Below are 15464 nucleotides of genomic sequence, written 5' to 3' on the forward strand. Positions count from 1 at the left end.
TAAAATTTTAAAAAAGAAAAAAATAGCTTTTCCTCCATTGAATGAGGTAGGCAGGCCTCTGTCATAAAGCCTTTAATTGCTCTTTAAATATTTAACTAAAATTAAGAAGTTTTCCTTCAGGAAAAGCACTCTTAAGTCCCTAGAAAATGAGATTTTTGTAAAGAATATGGCAAAGCAATATGTATACACAGTGGCTAATTGCTAATAAATAAATAGATAATTTTCTTCATTGCTAGACATCGTGCTTAATATTTAAAAAGTCACACCACTTTTATGAGGCATCGTAAGTAGTCAAATTCACAGAAACAGAAAGTAAAAGAGTAGTTGCCAGGGGCTGAGGGGAGATGGAGCGTTTTTCAGTGTGTACTGAATTTCAGTTGTGCAAGATGAAAAACTTCTGGAAAGCTGTGGTACAGTAGTGAGTGTATTAATACTACTGAGCCACACACTTAAGAATAGTGAAGCGGGGCCAGGAGAGATGGCTTAGCAGTTAAGAGCACTGGCTGCTCTTGCAGAGTTTGGTCCCTAGCACCCACATGGTGGCTAATAACCGTTCACAACTCCAGTTCCAAGGGATATGATGCTGTCTTCTGACCTCCATGGGCATTGCATGCATGGGTACACTTAAGATACATGCATGCAAAACACTCATACACACACACACTCACACACACACACACACACACACACACACACACACACACACACAAACGGTGAAGAGGTAGGGATGCGAGGATGGTTCAGCATTCAGACCTCAGTAAAAATGTACAGTCCACAAGCAGAATCAAAGCTACAAATCACATAATTATCTCAAAAGATGCAGATAAAAAGCCTTTGAGAAAATTCAACCTCCTTTCATGAATAAATTTCTTGAAGATATTGGGCAGAAAAGGATCATATCAGAATAATAAAGGTTATATATGATAAGTTCAAGCCAACATTATGCTGACTGAAAGGAAATGGAAAACATTTCCTCTCACATCAGGAAAGAGACACTCTCATCACCAAAATTTTAGCTAGAACAATCAGAAAAACAAAATTTCAAAAGGGATATGAATAGAAAAAGAATTCAAGTCATCCGTACTTGCAGAAGTTGTGATCCTGTGTTTCAAAGACCCTGAAGACTTCACTACAGAGCTCTTAAATCTGATAAACAAATTCAGCAGAGTAGCAGGATAAAAAAATCAGCTCACAAAGTTGGTAGCTTTTATACACACCAATAATGAACTTGCTGACAAAGAAACCAGGTAATCAATCACATTCCTGTAGCTATCCCTTCTCAAAATAAAGTACCTAGGAAAAAACCCAACCAAGCATATTAGTTACTGTTTGTTGCTGTGATAAAACATCATGACCAAGAGTGACTTTGGAAGAAACAGTTTATTTTGGTTCATGGTTCCAGAGTGGTAAGAGTTCATCCTGGAGGGAAGGCATGGCAGGAAGCAGGAGGTGTGGAAGCAGGAGCAAGAGCTGAAAGATCACATGTTCGATCACATGTAGGAAGCTGAGAGAATGAGCTAGAAGTGGGGAGAGGCTGTCAACTCTCAAAGCCTGCCCCCAATGATATACTTCCTCCAGCAAGGCTCCACAACTTGAAAGTTCCATAACCTTCCCAAGCAGTGCCAAATTGAATTTGAACACCAAGTGTTCCAACACATGAGCCTATGAGGGGCATTTCTCATTCAAACCACCACACCAAGGAATTAAAAGATGCCTACAGTGAAAACTATAAAACACTGAAGGAAGAAACTGAAGAAGACTAGAAAATAGAAAGGCCTCCCATGTTCCTGGATCAGCAGAATGAATACTGTTAAAATGGCCATATTATCAAAAGTGATCTAATGCAATTCCCATCAAAGTACCAATGACATTCTTCAAAGAACTAGAGAAAACAAGCTTAAAATTCACATGGAAGCACAAAAGATCTTGAGTAGCCAACCTAGGAAGAATTCTAAATAGGAAGAGCAATGGGAGGCATTCCAATACCTAGTTTCAAATGAAACTACAGAGCCATAATAGCAAAACAGCACAGTATAAGAATGAAATGGATGCATGGACCAATGGAATGAAATAGAAGCTCCAGAGACAAACACACACAATTGGAGCCATCTGATTTTTCAATTATGCTGACAAAAGCATACGTTGGAGACGGACTCTGCAGCAGATTGTGCTGGGAAAATTGGGTAGAAGAATGAAGCTTAATCCCTACATCTTACTCTGTATGAAGATCAGTTCAAAATGGACCCGAAGCCTTAAGGTAAAATCTGAAAATTTGAAACTATTAGGGGAAAACTCTCCAAGATAAAGCCATAAGCAAGGACTCTTTGAATAGCACTCCAGTAGGTCAAGAAATAAGAGCAAGAATTGACAAAGGGGATAGCATGGAATTGAAAATCTTCTGCAGAGAAAAGGAAAAATCATCAGAGTAAAGAGACAATGTGCAGAATGGGAAAAAAATCTTCCCACTGTTCTTCTGACGGGGAATAAATATTTTCTGGAATACATAAAGAACAAAAAATTAACATTAAAATAATAAGTAAACATAATAAATGGATGAATACAATAAATATGGATAATAAATAATGAATACAACAGACACCGCTCAGAACAGTAAATACAAATGGCCCATAATTTTATGAAAAATGTTCAACATCTTTAGCAATCAGAGAAATGAAAATCAAAACAAAATTGAAATTCCTCCTCACCTCATTCAGAATAGTTATTATTAAATAAACAAGAAAATAGATGTTGACAAGGATGCAGAGGATGGGGAGGGGCACCCTTATGCACTGTTGGTAGAAATGTAAATTAGTGCAGTCACTATAGAAATAAATACTGAGGCTGTTTACTCATCATGTTAGGTTATAGTTTGTACGGAGAAATCGTTGGGCCTGGCGCCCTCCCTGAAAGGTGATATTCTGACCTCTCTTTTGCTGGATCAGAGCATCCCTCCAGCCTAGTCTATGTTAGCAGACATTCAAATGCAAGTCCAGATGGAGTTAAGGTAGCTGGATCATGAGACTGGCAGTATAGGTTGAGTATCTGGTTGAAGAAGAGTCCTTGTTAAGAGTTGTGACTTCATTCTACACCTAGATTTTATATGTCCCGGAACTATACTTTAAACTTTTCTACTTTATAGGCTCAATAACCATGTTCTCCTAGAACGACTTTTCCTGGCCCACTCTCAGGACATCTTTTGCAATGACCTGCCTTTTTCAGCTCTGTTCATGTGTTGGGTACATTCTCTAGGTTCATCTGCCTCTTCCACTCTTTTTTTCTGGTGGTGTGATGATTATTTACATAGCATGAAATGACTGTTCCTCCTAGGGCAGTATGTGGCTGCTGTATTCCTTAGTTATTGTTCCTGGGTTTAAGGCAAAGACCTTTAGCATCATTGTCCTTTACACAGAAGTTACATCTGCCCACTGGACTCATAATACCGGAATCCAAGCAGCATCAGTTCCCTTTCCTGTGATTCAGATCTGTCCTGATTGGACAGCCTCGGCCCCATCTCTGTCCACCAGTGCCTTTTCTTCTTCCCCAGATGTTGTCTCAGTCTGTTCATCACCAGTGTAGACACTTGGCTGGAACTTATTTTAATGTCTTTCTTTTTTCATTGAACTTCTTATCCTTTTTCTAATCTCATGTTGTCTCCAAATTTAACATTGCTTTTATGGTTTTCTTTTTAAACTGCCCAACCCCATGTGACTGCATGTGTGTGCGTGTGCGTGTGTGTGTGTGTGTGTGTGTGTGTATGGTGAGGCCAGATTTCCTGGAGCTGGAGTTACAGGCAGATGTGAACTGCCTGATGTGAACTCAGGTCCTCTGCAAGAGCAGTATGCATTCTTAACCACTGAGACATCTCTCTAGCCTCTATGATTTTCTTAAACCATGTTTTTTGCTTTTCTTCTGAGAATATTAGTTTATTCTTGAAACATGATAATGATTCATACATATATACAAATTCAAAAATAATTTTAATTTAATTTAGTTTTTTTGAGACAGAGTTTCACTATGTAGTCTAGGCTACTTTCAAACTCATAAATCAACAAGTTTCAGCCTCTCAAATGCTAGGATTACAAATGTGGACTACCATGCCTGGTTCAAAACAATTAATTTTAGAGATAAATACTAATAAATAGAGATAAATTCTCCACAGAGTAAGAAGGTAGACAATTTACTTTCCAGATGAAACTGAAAGTGAGACTTAAAGTATAAGAAACTGATTAAGTATAGTAAAATTTTCAAAGTGCATAAATTTGCATTGATTACTTACCAGGGTCTATAATACTCTTCCAAAGGTTTCTTTTTTCGTTCACTAAAGCCATCAGTGTTATTATTGAAGTTCCATGAATATATATTAGTCATAATTCTAGCCTTCTGCAGAATACTGTGTGCTCAGTAACCACCTCGTTCTCTTGTAACTCCATCAAAGCCACAACTTCATTGGTGCCCCTGATTTTATGCAGGCATCCGTCACGATCAGCAAGTGCAATCCTCTGGGTGCACTTTAAGTGAATTTCCTTAAAGATAGCAGGAGTGAGAAGCACTTCACATCCCCTGCAGAGAATCTTAACACATTTTCTCTCTCCTTGCTCTTTTGTAACTCATGGATGTTCTAGAAATTCTTTCCCTTGGTTCCTCATCTCTTTTCCACCAAGAGGTTGTTTTTCCCCCCATTGCATCATTGCAGGCTTCTCAGCAGCAGGGTCTGTCACTCCTCATGCTCATACACAGTACCACCCCTTCACGCTTCCCATGTGTAAATGAAGCACCTGATATTTCACATCTATTGGTGTCATTTTCCATTGTGCAGGTTAAACCATGGTTTTCTAAACATCAAACAATTTAGATAGAACTCAGCCAGAGTCAACTGTGACTAAGATGTGAGGCAGTAGGGTGCTCAGCATCTTTCCTGGGCATGAGTTGCCTTGAACTTGGAGCCTCAGATCTCTTGAGACATTCATGTTGGCCTCTCTGACCTCATGCTTGTCTCCTTTTCCACTTGCCCTTCCTTACTTCTGAGGTGTCATTAAGCCTTGTGGCTGTGAGTCAGCCTCTCCCATGGGAGGGATGACAGAGGAGCTAAGAGAGGAGAAGTAAAGAAGGCAGTGAGTTGGTTTATATCCAGAGATTTCCTCCATGGACCCATAGCCCTGTGTGATGCGTAGTGTTGTCAACTTGACAGACTCTAGAATCACCTAGGAGGCATGCTTACGAGGGATTATTTGGGTTAGGTTAGCCTCTGGACATGCCCGTTGGGGATTATCTTGATTTGGTTAATCAAAGTGGGAAGACTTGCCCACTGTGGGTGACACTATTCCCTGGGATGGGATTCTGGATTGTACAGAAAGAAGAAAGGGAGCCAAGCATAACATTCTTTGCTTCTTGATGGTGGATGTGATGTGAAAAGCTGCTTCAAGCCCTGCTGCCTTGACTTCCCTTCCATGATGGACTGCACACTTGAAACCACAAGCCAGAATACACCCTTTCCCCCAGAGTTGCTTTTGTCAAGGCATTTTATCACAGTTACAGGAAAAGAAACTCAGACACCTTGTGTCATACACAGTGTCTGCATGTGTGGAATGAAGATTGTGGCACTCACCCTACATCCTTCGGAGTTAACTGTTCTGAGGAAGAAGAACACAGAGAAGCTGTGTTTGTTGAAAGGGACAGGCTAATCCTGGCATGCACCAAAATCTGCCTCCCAGCCCCCACCCCCACCCCCTTTGAAGGCATGAATACTAGGAGTCACCCACAGAGACTGTGATGCCATTGGTCTGGGGCATGGCACAAGTGGCAGGATTTCTAATCTCTGGGTCATACCCAGGGCTGGGATCTCCTGCTGTGTGCTTGCTGCCTCCCGATGTATGAGGAGGAAATGGGGCAGTGGGTGTCACATGGTTTTAGAAGTACATGCAAATGTGATTTTCTATCCAGAAGGGTGTGGATACAGAGCCCAAATCAGATAATGAAGGGTGTGGCTGAGCTCTTAGAGAGATCAAGACAAGATCAAGACCAAAGGAAACGAGTAACAGATGTCTGGGAGATTTGGGGGCCTCAAAACTGTTTTTCATCTCTCACTTGAGAAATGTTTTGGCTGGGATCAGTTGCCCTAGCCTGCTGGTGCTGGGCTGTAAGGTGAGAGTGTGAGCAGCAGGAGACTGGGCAGCCGGCGTCCTCCCACATGGACGCGCTTCCTTTCCTTCTCTTTCTGAGTCTGCCATAGAAGCAGCTGTGAGAAGGGGCTTGCGGAGTCGTGCTCAGGTGAGATGCCTGGTATGGGCAGATAAGATGACCAGCATAGAGACAACAAACAAATCCAACAGCAAGCACCTCCCCCTTCAACACACACATACAGAAAGAGAGGCAGAGACAGAGAGACAGAGTCAGAGACACACAGACACAGAAACACACACACACACACAGAGAAACAGAAAGAGACAGAGACACATAGACACAGGAATACACACATAATCACATACACACACACAAACACACAGAGACAAAGAGAGAGAAACACACAGACACAGGAACACACAGACACAGACAGAGAAAGAGAGAGACAGAGACAGACACGCAGATATACACAGAGAGGTACACAACACAGAGAGATAGAGACAGACAGACAGACAGACAGACACACAGAGACATACAGATACACATAGAGACAGAGAGAGATAGACAGACACACAGAGGCAGAGGCAGATGGACAGACACACATACACATACAGAGATAAAGATAGAGCTGGAGAGAGACAGAGAACACAAATCCCCTCAAACAGCCAGTTAATTTGAATTGCAGAGAAACAGCCAAAAAAGTTAATATTTGTGTATTTCACTCATCACTTGAGATGTACTTACACTGAACAACTGTTTCTTGTTTGCTTTGCACCTCAAGTGAGCAGCCTGTATTTTATCTGTAGCTCTGTTTGGAGAGGCCACATTTTTCTTCAAGGACGATCCATGGAGAGGACTGCATGCCCTCTCATCTGGAGAAGCACTTCAGAAGCCTGGCTACCAGGTGGTGAGATGGGATGGCCAGGGCCAGAGGTTGGCTCTGCTTCCTTCAGCTCAGTGCTCCTCTTTATTACATGGAGCTTAATGAGGAAAGCACCCTAGGAGCTGACCCTTGGCTAATGTGCTGGCTGGTGTGTCACTGCATCTAAGGGGACCCTGGCCTCCTAAGGGAATGGAAATATTTGTCCTATGATGCTGGGGACAGGCTGGGAAAGCTAAGGCCCGCGTATGAAGGCCCCTCCAGGCCCCCGGGCCTCTGCTACTGTCCGTGTGGGGGCAGCAGAGGGCAGTGGATGCTCAGACTGTACTTGAGCACTGGGCTTCAGGTTCAGACAGTCCTGATTCTGATGCAGAGTCTAGGCCTCACAACAAGGAGTAGCCCTGCTTGGCTTGACCTCTGAAAAGCAAAAGAGTGAGAAGAGGCCATAAAGTTAATGTGCCAGCTAGGTGGGTTTATTTGGGGTATTTGGATGCCCCTCAGGGGTGCAGGTGGTGGGGCCTGGTTTTTGAAGCTGTGGAAAGGCTCTGGGCTTGGGTCAGGTTTGTTTGGGGTTAGGAAAGCAAAGAGTTATTTTTAGAGCTCAGGGAAAAGAGAAATGAACTTAGTTTCCTTTCTGTTTGGCTCCTGTTCTACACTTGACTATGCTTTATGCCCAGGGTCACTCCACAGACACTGAGGCTGTGTTTTGTTCCAGGACTGAGACCAAATATTGGTTTAGTCAGAGCAAGAAAAGTGCTCTTTGTAATATTCATTTCCACTGAGATAAGTTTATTAGTGTATACTTGGGAGAGGAGGAGAATCTGACACGTCCAACTCTCCAGATGGGCCTCTAGCATTGGGGCCTGTTTCTGGACCTGCTAGTGTGCTGACTTTGGGGAAGCCTGCCCAGTGTTGATGCAGCCTTTCCTACCACTTGTGACAGAGGAAAAACAGTGACACCCTCACGCACTTATGCACTATATATAGTGTGCAGATGTAGTTGTTTTGTTTGTGTTTCTAGATGTCAAGAAATTTCATTATAATTTTAACTTTCATACTATTCAATAGCTTATTTTATTTTACCTTATTTTATTTGGGAGCTGAAGATCAAATCCAAGTCTTTGCATGTGCTAAGCATGTGCTCAACCACTGAGCTACATCCCAGTCAGGTAAAATGTATTTGGACCTCATCTTTCTATTAACAATCTTCATTCTAAATCTTCCCTCTATGTTTCTCTTCTGTGTTACTTTGCAGCTACACAGAGGCCACAGTCTCCCCAACAGTCATCAGGGGAGGCGACCCTCTTGACATTCATTGTTCTCCCCACAGCTTTGATACTAACGTGTCCTCGCTGGCTAATAGTGAACAGAGGGTTGGACAGGTGTGGTGATAACTCCCCAATATGGCAGAAGTGCGAACTCAACGTTCATATAGCAAGTGACAATTCCTGGTGTTGGCGCCTCACCCCACATAGTCCCAGAACAGGAGGAGCAGAGAGAGGTGTGTGGCTTTTACCTATTCCTCTGTGAGAAGGCTGAGGGAAAACGATGTGGGGGTGGACAGAGAGAACAAATTTGACCACTTCTTTTCCACAAGTGATTTGAGATTTTATTCCTGCTTGCTGGTGCCAAGAGGTGGATAAGGTGTGAAGAGGTTTGTAGAATAGCTCAGCTCTTAAAAAAACAACCACGAAGTAATTAAAACGGTCCCTGTAGGCCATGTGTTCCATCTACATACATGGATGCAGTTGTTTCACCAGGAGGGTTTACCTTACTATGTGCCAATCAAATTCTAAACTTACAAAACATAGGAAAATAAAGTCTTTTGTAGAAAATTCAGGGAAAAAATGAGCAAAGAAAAATAAAAGGCAACCTGTACCTGTCCCCATGACTCTTAGTAGGCGCTGTGGGGAAATTGGTGTGGTCTTTTCTTAAGCTTTGTGTGCCTATATGTGTGTATGTTTGTGTGTGTGTGGTACATGTGTGTGTACATGTTCATGTGTGTACTGATGTCCTGGGGAAGCCAGAGGTCAACTTTGGGTGTCTTCTTCACTCGTTCTCCACTGTATTTTTTTTAGACAAGGCTTCTTAACCTGCAACTTGCAAATTTGGCTAGTATGCTGGATAGCTTCGGTTGTCAACTTGACACACTTGGGTAGACAGAACCTCAATTGAGAAATTCCCTTCATTGGATGGCCTATGACTATGTCTGTGGGGCATTTTCTTGATTGTTGAGTTATGTGGGAGGGCCCAGCCCACTGTGGGTGGTGCCACCCCCCAGCAGGTGGTCATAGGTTGTATAAGAAAGACCGAGTATAGGGCAGAGGAGCAAGCCAGTAAGCAGTGTTCCCCTGGTGCTTTGTGCTTCAGCTCCTCCCTTCAGGTTCTTGCCTTGAGTTCCTGCCTTGACTTCCCTCAGTGATAAACTCTGACCTGGGAGATATAAGATAAAATAAATCCTTTCTTCTCCAAGTTGGTTTGGTAAGAGTTTTTATCTTAGCAATATAAAGTAACTAGGACAGTTTAGACTGTCTGGCCAGCAAGTCCAGGTGACCCTCCTGTCTCCATCCTCCCAGTACTGGGATTACAAGTATGTGATGCTGTGCCTGACTTTGTATGTGGGTGCTGGGGATCTGAACTCAGATCCTCATGCTTGTGCAGCAAGCATTTTACCAACTGAGCCATCTACCAGCCCCTTCTTAAGCATTTTTTTGTGCATGTAAAAATACATAAACTCAACTCCATTTATTTACAAAACAAGAAATCTTGTACTTGGTAATCTAGTTCTTTTCTTCAATGATATGAACATTTTACCCATCATGGAATATTATTCTAAACGTTACTTGAAATGGTTGTATGTAAACACTGTAAACACATGGGTTTATTTGATATTCCTATTGTTTGATATTATTATTATTATTATTATTATTATTATTATTATTATTATTATTACTGGTGTTGGGGATTGAACCCTGGGCCTCATGCATACTAATTAAATACATTAGCAGTCTGCTCTACCCCCTGCCCTAGTTATTTCATCTCTTTCCCCCTTTTCTTTCCTCTTTTTTTTTTTTTTTTTGAGACAGGGTCCCCCTGTAGCCCCAGCTGTCCTGGAACTCACTATGTAGACCAGGCTAGCCTTGAACTCACAGAGATCCACCTGCCTCTGCCTCCCAAATGCTGGGGCTATAGGTGTGCGCCACCATACCTGGCTTTCTTTCCTTTTTTAAAAAAATTATTATTTGATTTTATGTGAAAGAGTGCTTTGCCTGCATGTATGTAAGTGCATCTATGTCGTGCAATGCCCTTGGAAGTCAGAAAAGGCTGTCAGATCCCCTAGAACTGGAGTTATGGGTGGTTGTTAGCTACCATGTGGATGCTGGGAACTGAACCTGGGTCTTCTTAAAAGCTGAGCCATCTTTCCAGCCATCTTCTTTCCTGTTTTCTGAAGCAGTGTCTCACTTAGTAGCCCAGGTTGACCTTGAACTTGTGGTCCTCCTGCCTTAGCCTCCCAAGAGCTGGGATTACAAGCATGTGACACCATGTCTTGCTTATTTTGTCTTTAATATCTAGAGCACAAAATAATTAGCCCAGTGCAGGAATCTGCGAACTCTTTATTTTGTGGCGCTTACCAGGATTTCCATGTGATGGCATGCTGGACCCTCTTGATGGCTGGCAATGTGTTCTCATTTTCACATAAAATTTCTACCAAGGCTTCCTTGGGCCCCAGCAGGAGTCTTTCTACATCTCTGTGGTGTTTAGCTCGTAGGGTGTGTTTGTATTGTTTGCCTGAGTGTGACCTATAAGCTTAAGGTATTAATTCATGTTCCTCCACTCAGATTAACATCTGATGTGAAATAAGTGGGAGGAAAAAGATGTGCTCCTTCGCCACTGCAGCCCTTCCCAGCGGGAGGATGTGGAAGTTGGAAGGAGAGATAATGTTACATCCCTGGGGCCTCAGCTGCTTGCATTGGGCGCATGCCTTTGATAAACACCATCAGTATCTCTTTCACTGAGCACAAAATGAGGCTGCATCAAAGAGGCTGTTTCAGCAAAGAAATGATTGAACCGGCTTGTCTGGGCTGAACAATGCCAGAGGATGATTAGAGGCAGGTCAGTTCTCCTGCTGTGTGGGGAGCATTCGCTGGCCTCCTTGGGTTCCTGCAGTGTTAGCATTGTCATGGTGTGCTCCCAGCCTCCCTTCTGCTCTCTCCTGAGCTTACCTCAGCTTTGTTAGAAAGAGGCCTAGATCCTAGGTGGCCCAGCATTTGTTAGTCTGAGCTTTTCAATTCTGATTACACAGCCTCTCTGAATTGTTTTTCCTTCTTCCCTAAAACTGACCTTTTCTTAACGGTAATCTTCTAGCAGACATTTGTTCCTTCTTAGGTGACAGTGGGGGCATCCAACAGAAACACAGGAAAGAACAGCTCTTTGTTTGCTCTCCTCAGGAGTCTGCTCAGTGAGTGCTCCCCATGTGCAGGGGTGCTCCTCTGCATGCCGAAGGGCTTTTGACGGATTCAAAAGCCCTTAGAGGGCAAGTGATCTGCCCAGGTCCTGTTTTGTGCACATGTGACATAATTTCATCCTTTGGAAACAAAGATAAACTTTGATCTGGACCCCTCCTCCCCACATTGACCTTTTTCAGTCTTTTTTGCATGGTTAACATTATTGAATCTTTGGTGAGCTTTTCTTTCAGTTTTAAAATTTTGTTTGCTTATCTATTCAAAAATTTTTGTGTATTTACTCAAGCACATGTGTCATGGCATGCATGTGGAGATCAGAGACCAACTTTTGGGGAGCTGGTTCTCTCCTTCCACCATAGGTTCCAGGGATTGAACTCGGGTCACCAGATTTACATGGTAAGCACTTTTACTGGCTGAGACATCTTTGCTGGTCCCAATTATTAAAATTTAAAACTATGTAAAATGAAGAAAACTCTACTCAGACTCTTTGTATGAAAATGAAAAGACAGGATGAGTTTTAGGCATTTGAAATCCAGGAGGAAGAAGAAATAAGACAGCACTTTCCTTTATAGGTTGGGCATTCTTCACCTGAAAAGCTCAGGTCTGAAGTGTCCCAAAAATTGATATTTTGACTCCACAAGTGGAAATTTGCACAGCATGAGACTTTGTTTCTGGGATGGTATTAGTTACTCTTCCTAATGTTGTGATAAAATGCCTTAACAATAACAATTTAAAGGAGCCAGGTGTGGTGGCACATACCTTTAATCCCATCACTTGGGAGGCAGAAGCAGGTGAATATCTGTGAGATCAAGGCCAGCCTGGTCTACATAGCGAGTTCTAGGCCAGCTGGGGCTACAGGGAGATACTATTTCAAAAGAAACAAACAAATAAACAAAAACAAACAAACAAAAAACCCCCAAACCCAACAATTTCAAGGAGAAAGGTTTTATTTTGGTTCACAGTTTGAGGGTATGCTCCATCATGGCAGAGAAGTCATGGTGGCAGGAGCCTGAGGTGGCTGGTCACATTGCATCCACATTCAGGAGGCGATCATTTTCTCTTTTTTATTCAGTTTGGGACAGCAGCCCATGGAATGGTACCACTCACAGTGGGCATGTATTCTTACCTCAATTAACTTCCTCTAGATAGTCTCTCATAGGCTGGAGAGATGGCTCAGTGGTTAAGAGTACCTCCTGTTCTTGCAGAGGACTGGGGTTCAGTTCCCAGTATCCATGTTGGGTGGCTCACAACTTCCTGTAACCCCAGCTCTAAAGGATCAGATGTCCTCTGGCCTCCCTGGGCACCTTCACGTACATGGTGCACATAAACTCATACAGGCATTCACACTCCACCCCTCTAAACAGAAAAAATACAGTCTCTCACAGGCATTTCCAGAGGCTTGCATTGTAGGTGATTCTAGATGCTATCAAGTTTACAATCAGTATTAACCATTACAGCTCTACTTGTTCACTTGACATCCAAACATATCATTTTAAATCATCACTATATACCTCATGTCCCCATTGGCTCATGGCCATCTTGTAATTTAAATATATCCAGTCAAAATCAAAAGGCCCTATAGTTTTTTTTTTTTTTTTTTTTTTTTTTTTTTTATTTCAGCATTGTTTAAAAGTTCAAAATCCAAGTCTCATCTGAGACTCTAGGCAATTTCTCAACTGTGGCTAGGAACCTATAACATAAAAAAACCATCACTTTACATACTTCCAATACATAATGGTACAAAACAAAGATTCCCATTGCAAAGGAGAATAGAAGCATAGCAAGGAAAGATTGGAATAAAGCAATACCGAAACCCAGCCGGCAAACACCAAATCCTACAGCTCCATATCTGGCATCTGAGGATTTTAATAGAATTGTAAGAGCTCCAAAAAGCATAGATAGCCTGGTCCCCCCATCTCTGCTACTTGCAGCACACATAGTTTCTCTCTTGAGCTGGCTCTACTCCATGCATGAAGCTTTCCTTGGCAGACAGCCCATGGTTCTGGTATCGCCAACATCCTGGGATCTCTATTCTTCACAGCTTTATGCAGTGGCTTTTCAGGGCCTCCTTGCAGGGACTCTCCAACCCTTTTACACAATGGCCTCAATAGCAGTCCTGAACTGTGGTGTAAAACTCCATGACCTCCTTAGTCTTGCCCCTTTCATAGCTGCAGTACCATTACCACATGGATAATGGTGCCAAGTTCTGCTGCTGGTTGGGATGGCGCCTAGCCCCCTTGGGCCACTGTTGCAGAAGCCTTTGTATGCTGACCCTGGGAAAACACTTCCACAGGCAGCGGCTTTCCAGGAGTAGAGCGCTCCTTCGGTATTCTGAGTTAGGCTCTCTCCTTTCAAATGAATTGAATTTCACAACTAGAGTCTTTGATCAGTGGTGTGTTGCCCCAGGGCACGTTTTCCATCATCCCAGTGCAGACCAGGAGGCTTCTTTTCAACAATTACAGTCTATTTTTTAATTTTATGATTTTTAATTGAATTTTTGTGAATTCCATAAATATATTTTAACTTATTTAGCTCTCCTGACCTATTTGCACCCCGTAGTACTCCCACTCAATTTAATGTACTCTAAAATGTATATAATTACATATTATTTATATTAAGGCAAAATATATGTGCATATTAAGGCCTATATAGTCAAGTTTGTGTTCCCAAATGCCCTTCTGTGTGGGTTCATCCAATGGAACCTGGTCAACCTACCAAAGTTTCACCCTTAAAGACTGACTCTCCTCTCTCAGCAGCCATTGGTTGCTAATACTTCCTCAGGTACTGAAATCTCAGGTTGGAATTTCTTACTCACTTCCCCATACCTATGCTGGGATTTTTGTCTGGCTGGAGCTTATGTGGGACTTGTGTGTGCTTTCACCATTGCTGTGAGTTCATATGAGTAACTGACCAGCTGTCTGGAAAACTCGGTTTCCTTGTGGTTATCCACTATCTCTAGCTCTTACAGTATTTCCACACCCTCTTCTGCAATAATCCCTGAACCTCGGGAGGCAGATGTTTGATAGAGGTGTTCTATTCAGGGACCTCGGGAGGCAGATGTTTGATAGAGGTGTTCTATTCAGGGACCTCGGGAGGCAGATGTTTGATAGAGGTGTTCTATTCAGGGATAAGCACCCTGCAGTCTCTTATTTTCTGCACACTGGCAGTTGAGGTTCTCTGTGTTAATCACCATCTGCTGCATGAGGAAGCTTCTCTGCTGCTTTGAGAGATGAATTAATCTATGGGCATAAGAAGAAGTCATTAAGAGTCAGTTAAATACTCTATTTAGCAGAATAATACTATTAACAGCCCATATATTTTTTTAACTTAAAAATTTTTATTGAGAATTTCATACATGCATATAAGGCATTTTGATCAAAAGCATACCCACTCCCGCCCCTCTAACTCTTTCCATACCACCCCATCACCTTTTCCTGAACAGCTTCATGTACTCTTTTTTTTTTTCCTAATGGAGTTTTTTGCTACTCTAACATTCCCCCCCTCTGAAGAAGTAACCATAAAATCTTTTAGAGATTAGCAGCATAGAAGGAGAATGAACAGCAGACCCCAATCTTATCTAAAGGAATGTTGGCAACTGATTGCTGCTAGATGAGGAAGAGCTGATCTTCCTAAAACAAGATTGGCTGACTAGATTCAGCAGATGGACAAACACTGGGGAACGGCTGGGGGTGCCGACAACACAGTGGATAGTAAAAGGGATGACAGAGTATATGGGCTCCAGTGGAGGGGAGGAGGCTATGGGAGGGTGCCATTTGGGAAGTGGGTCCATAGATGAATAAGATTGTTTGGGATGTTCTCTGTGAAATACACACACACACAATCTATAAATAAAAAGACAATAATTAAAAAATTCAACTAATAATATATATATTTTTTAATTAGAAGAAGCATTTCATTAAAACAGCATTAACCTATTCAATAACATTTTTCTGAGCTAGGGTACATCTCTTTCAAAATTGGCTGTACATTTTTAGGTTTAC

Source organism: Nannospalax galili, unplaced genomic scaffold, assembly GCF_000622305.1.
Source record: "Nannospalax galili isolate Female #2095 unplaced genomic scaffold, S.galili_v1.0 scaffold155, whole genome shotgun sequence".
In the NCBI taxonomy this organism is placed as follows: domain Eukaryota; kingdom Metazoa; phylum Chordata; class Mammalia; order Rodentia; family Spalacidae; genus Nannospalax; species Nannospalax galili.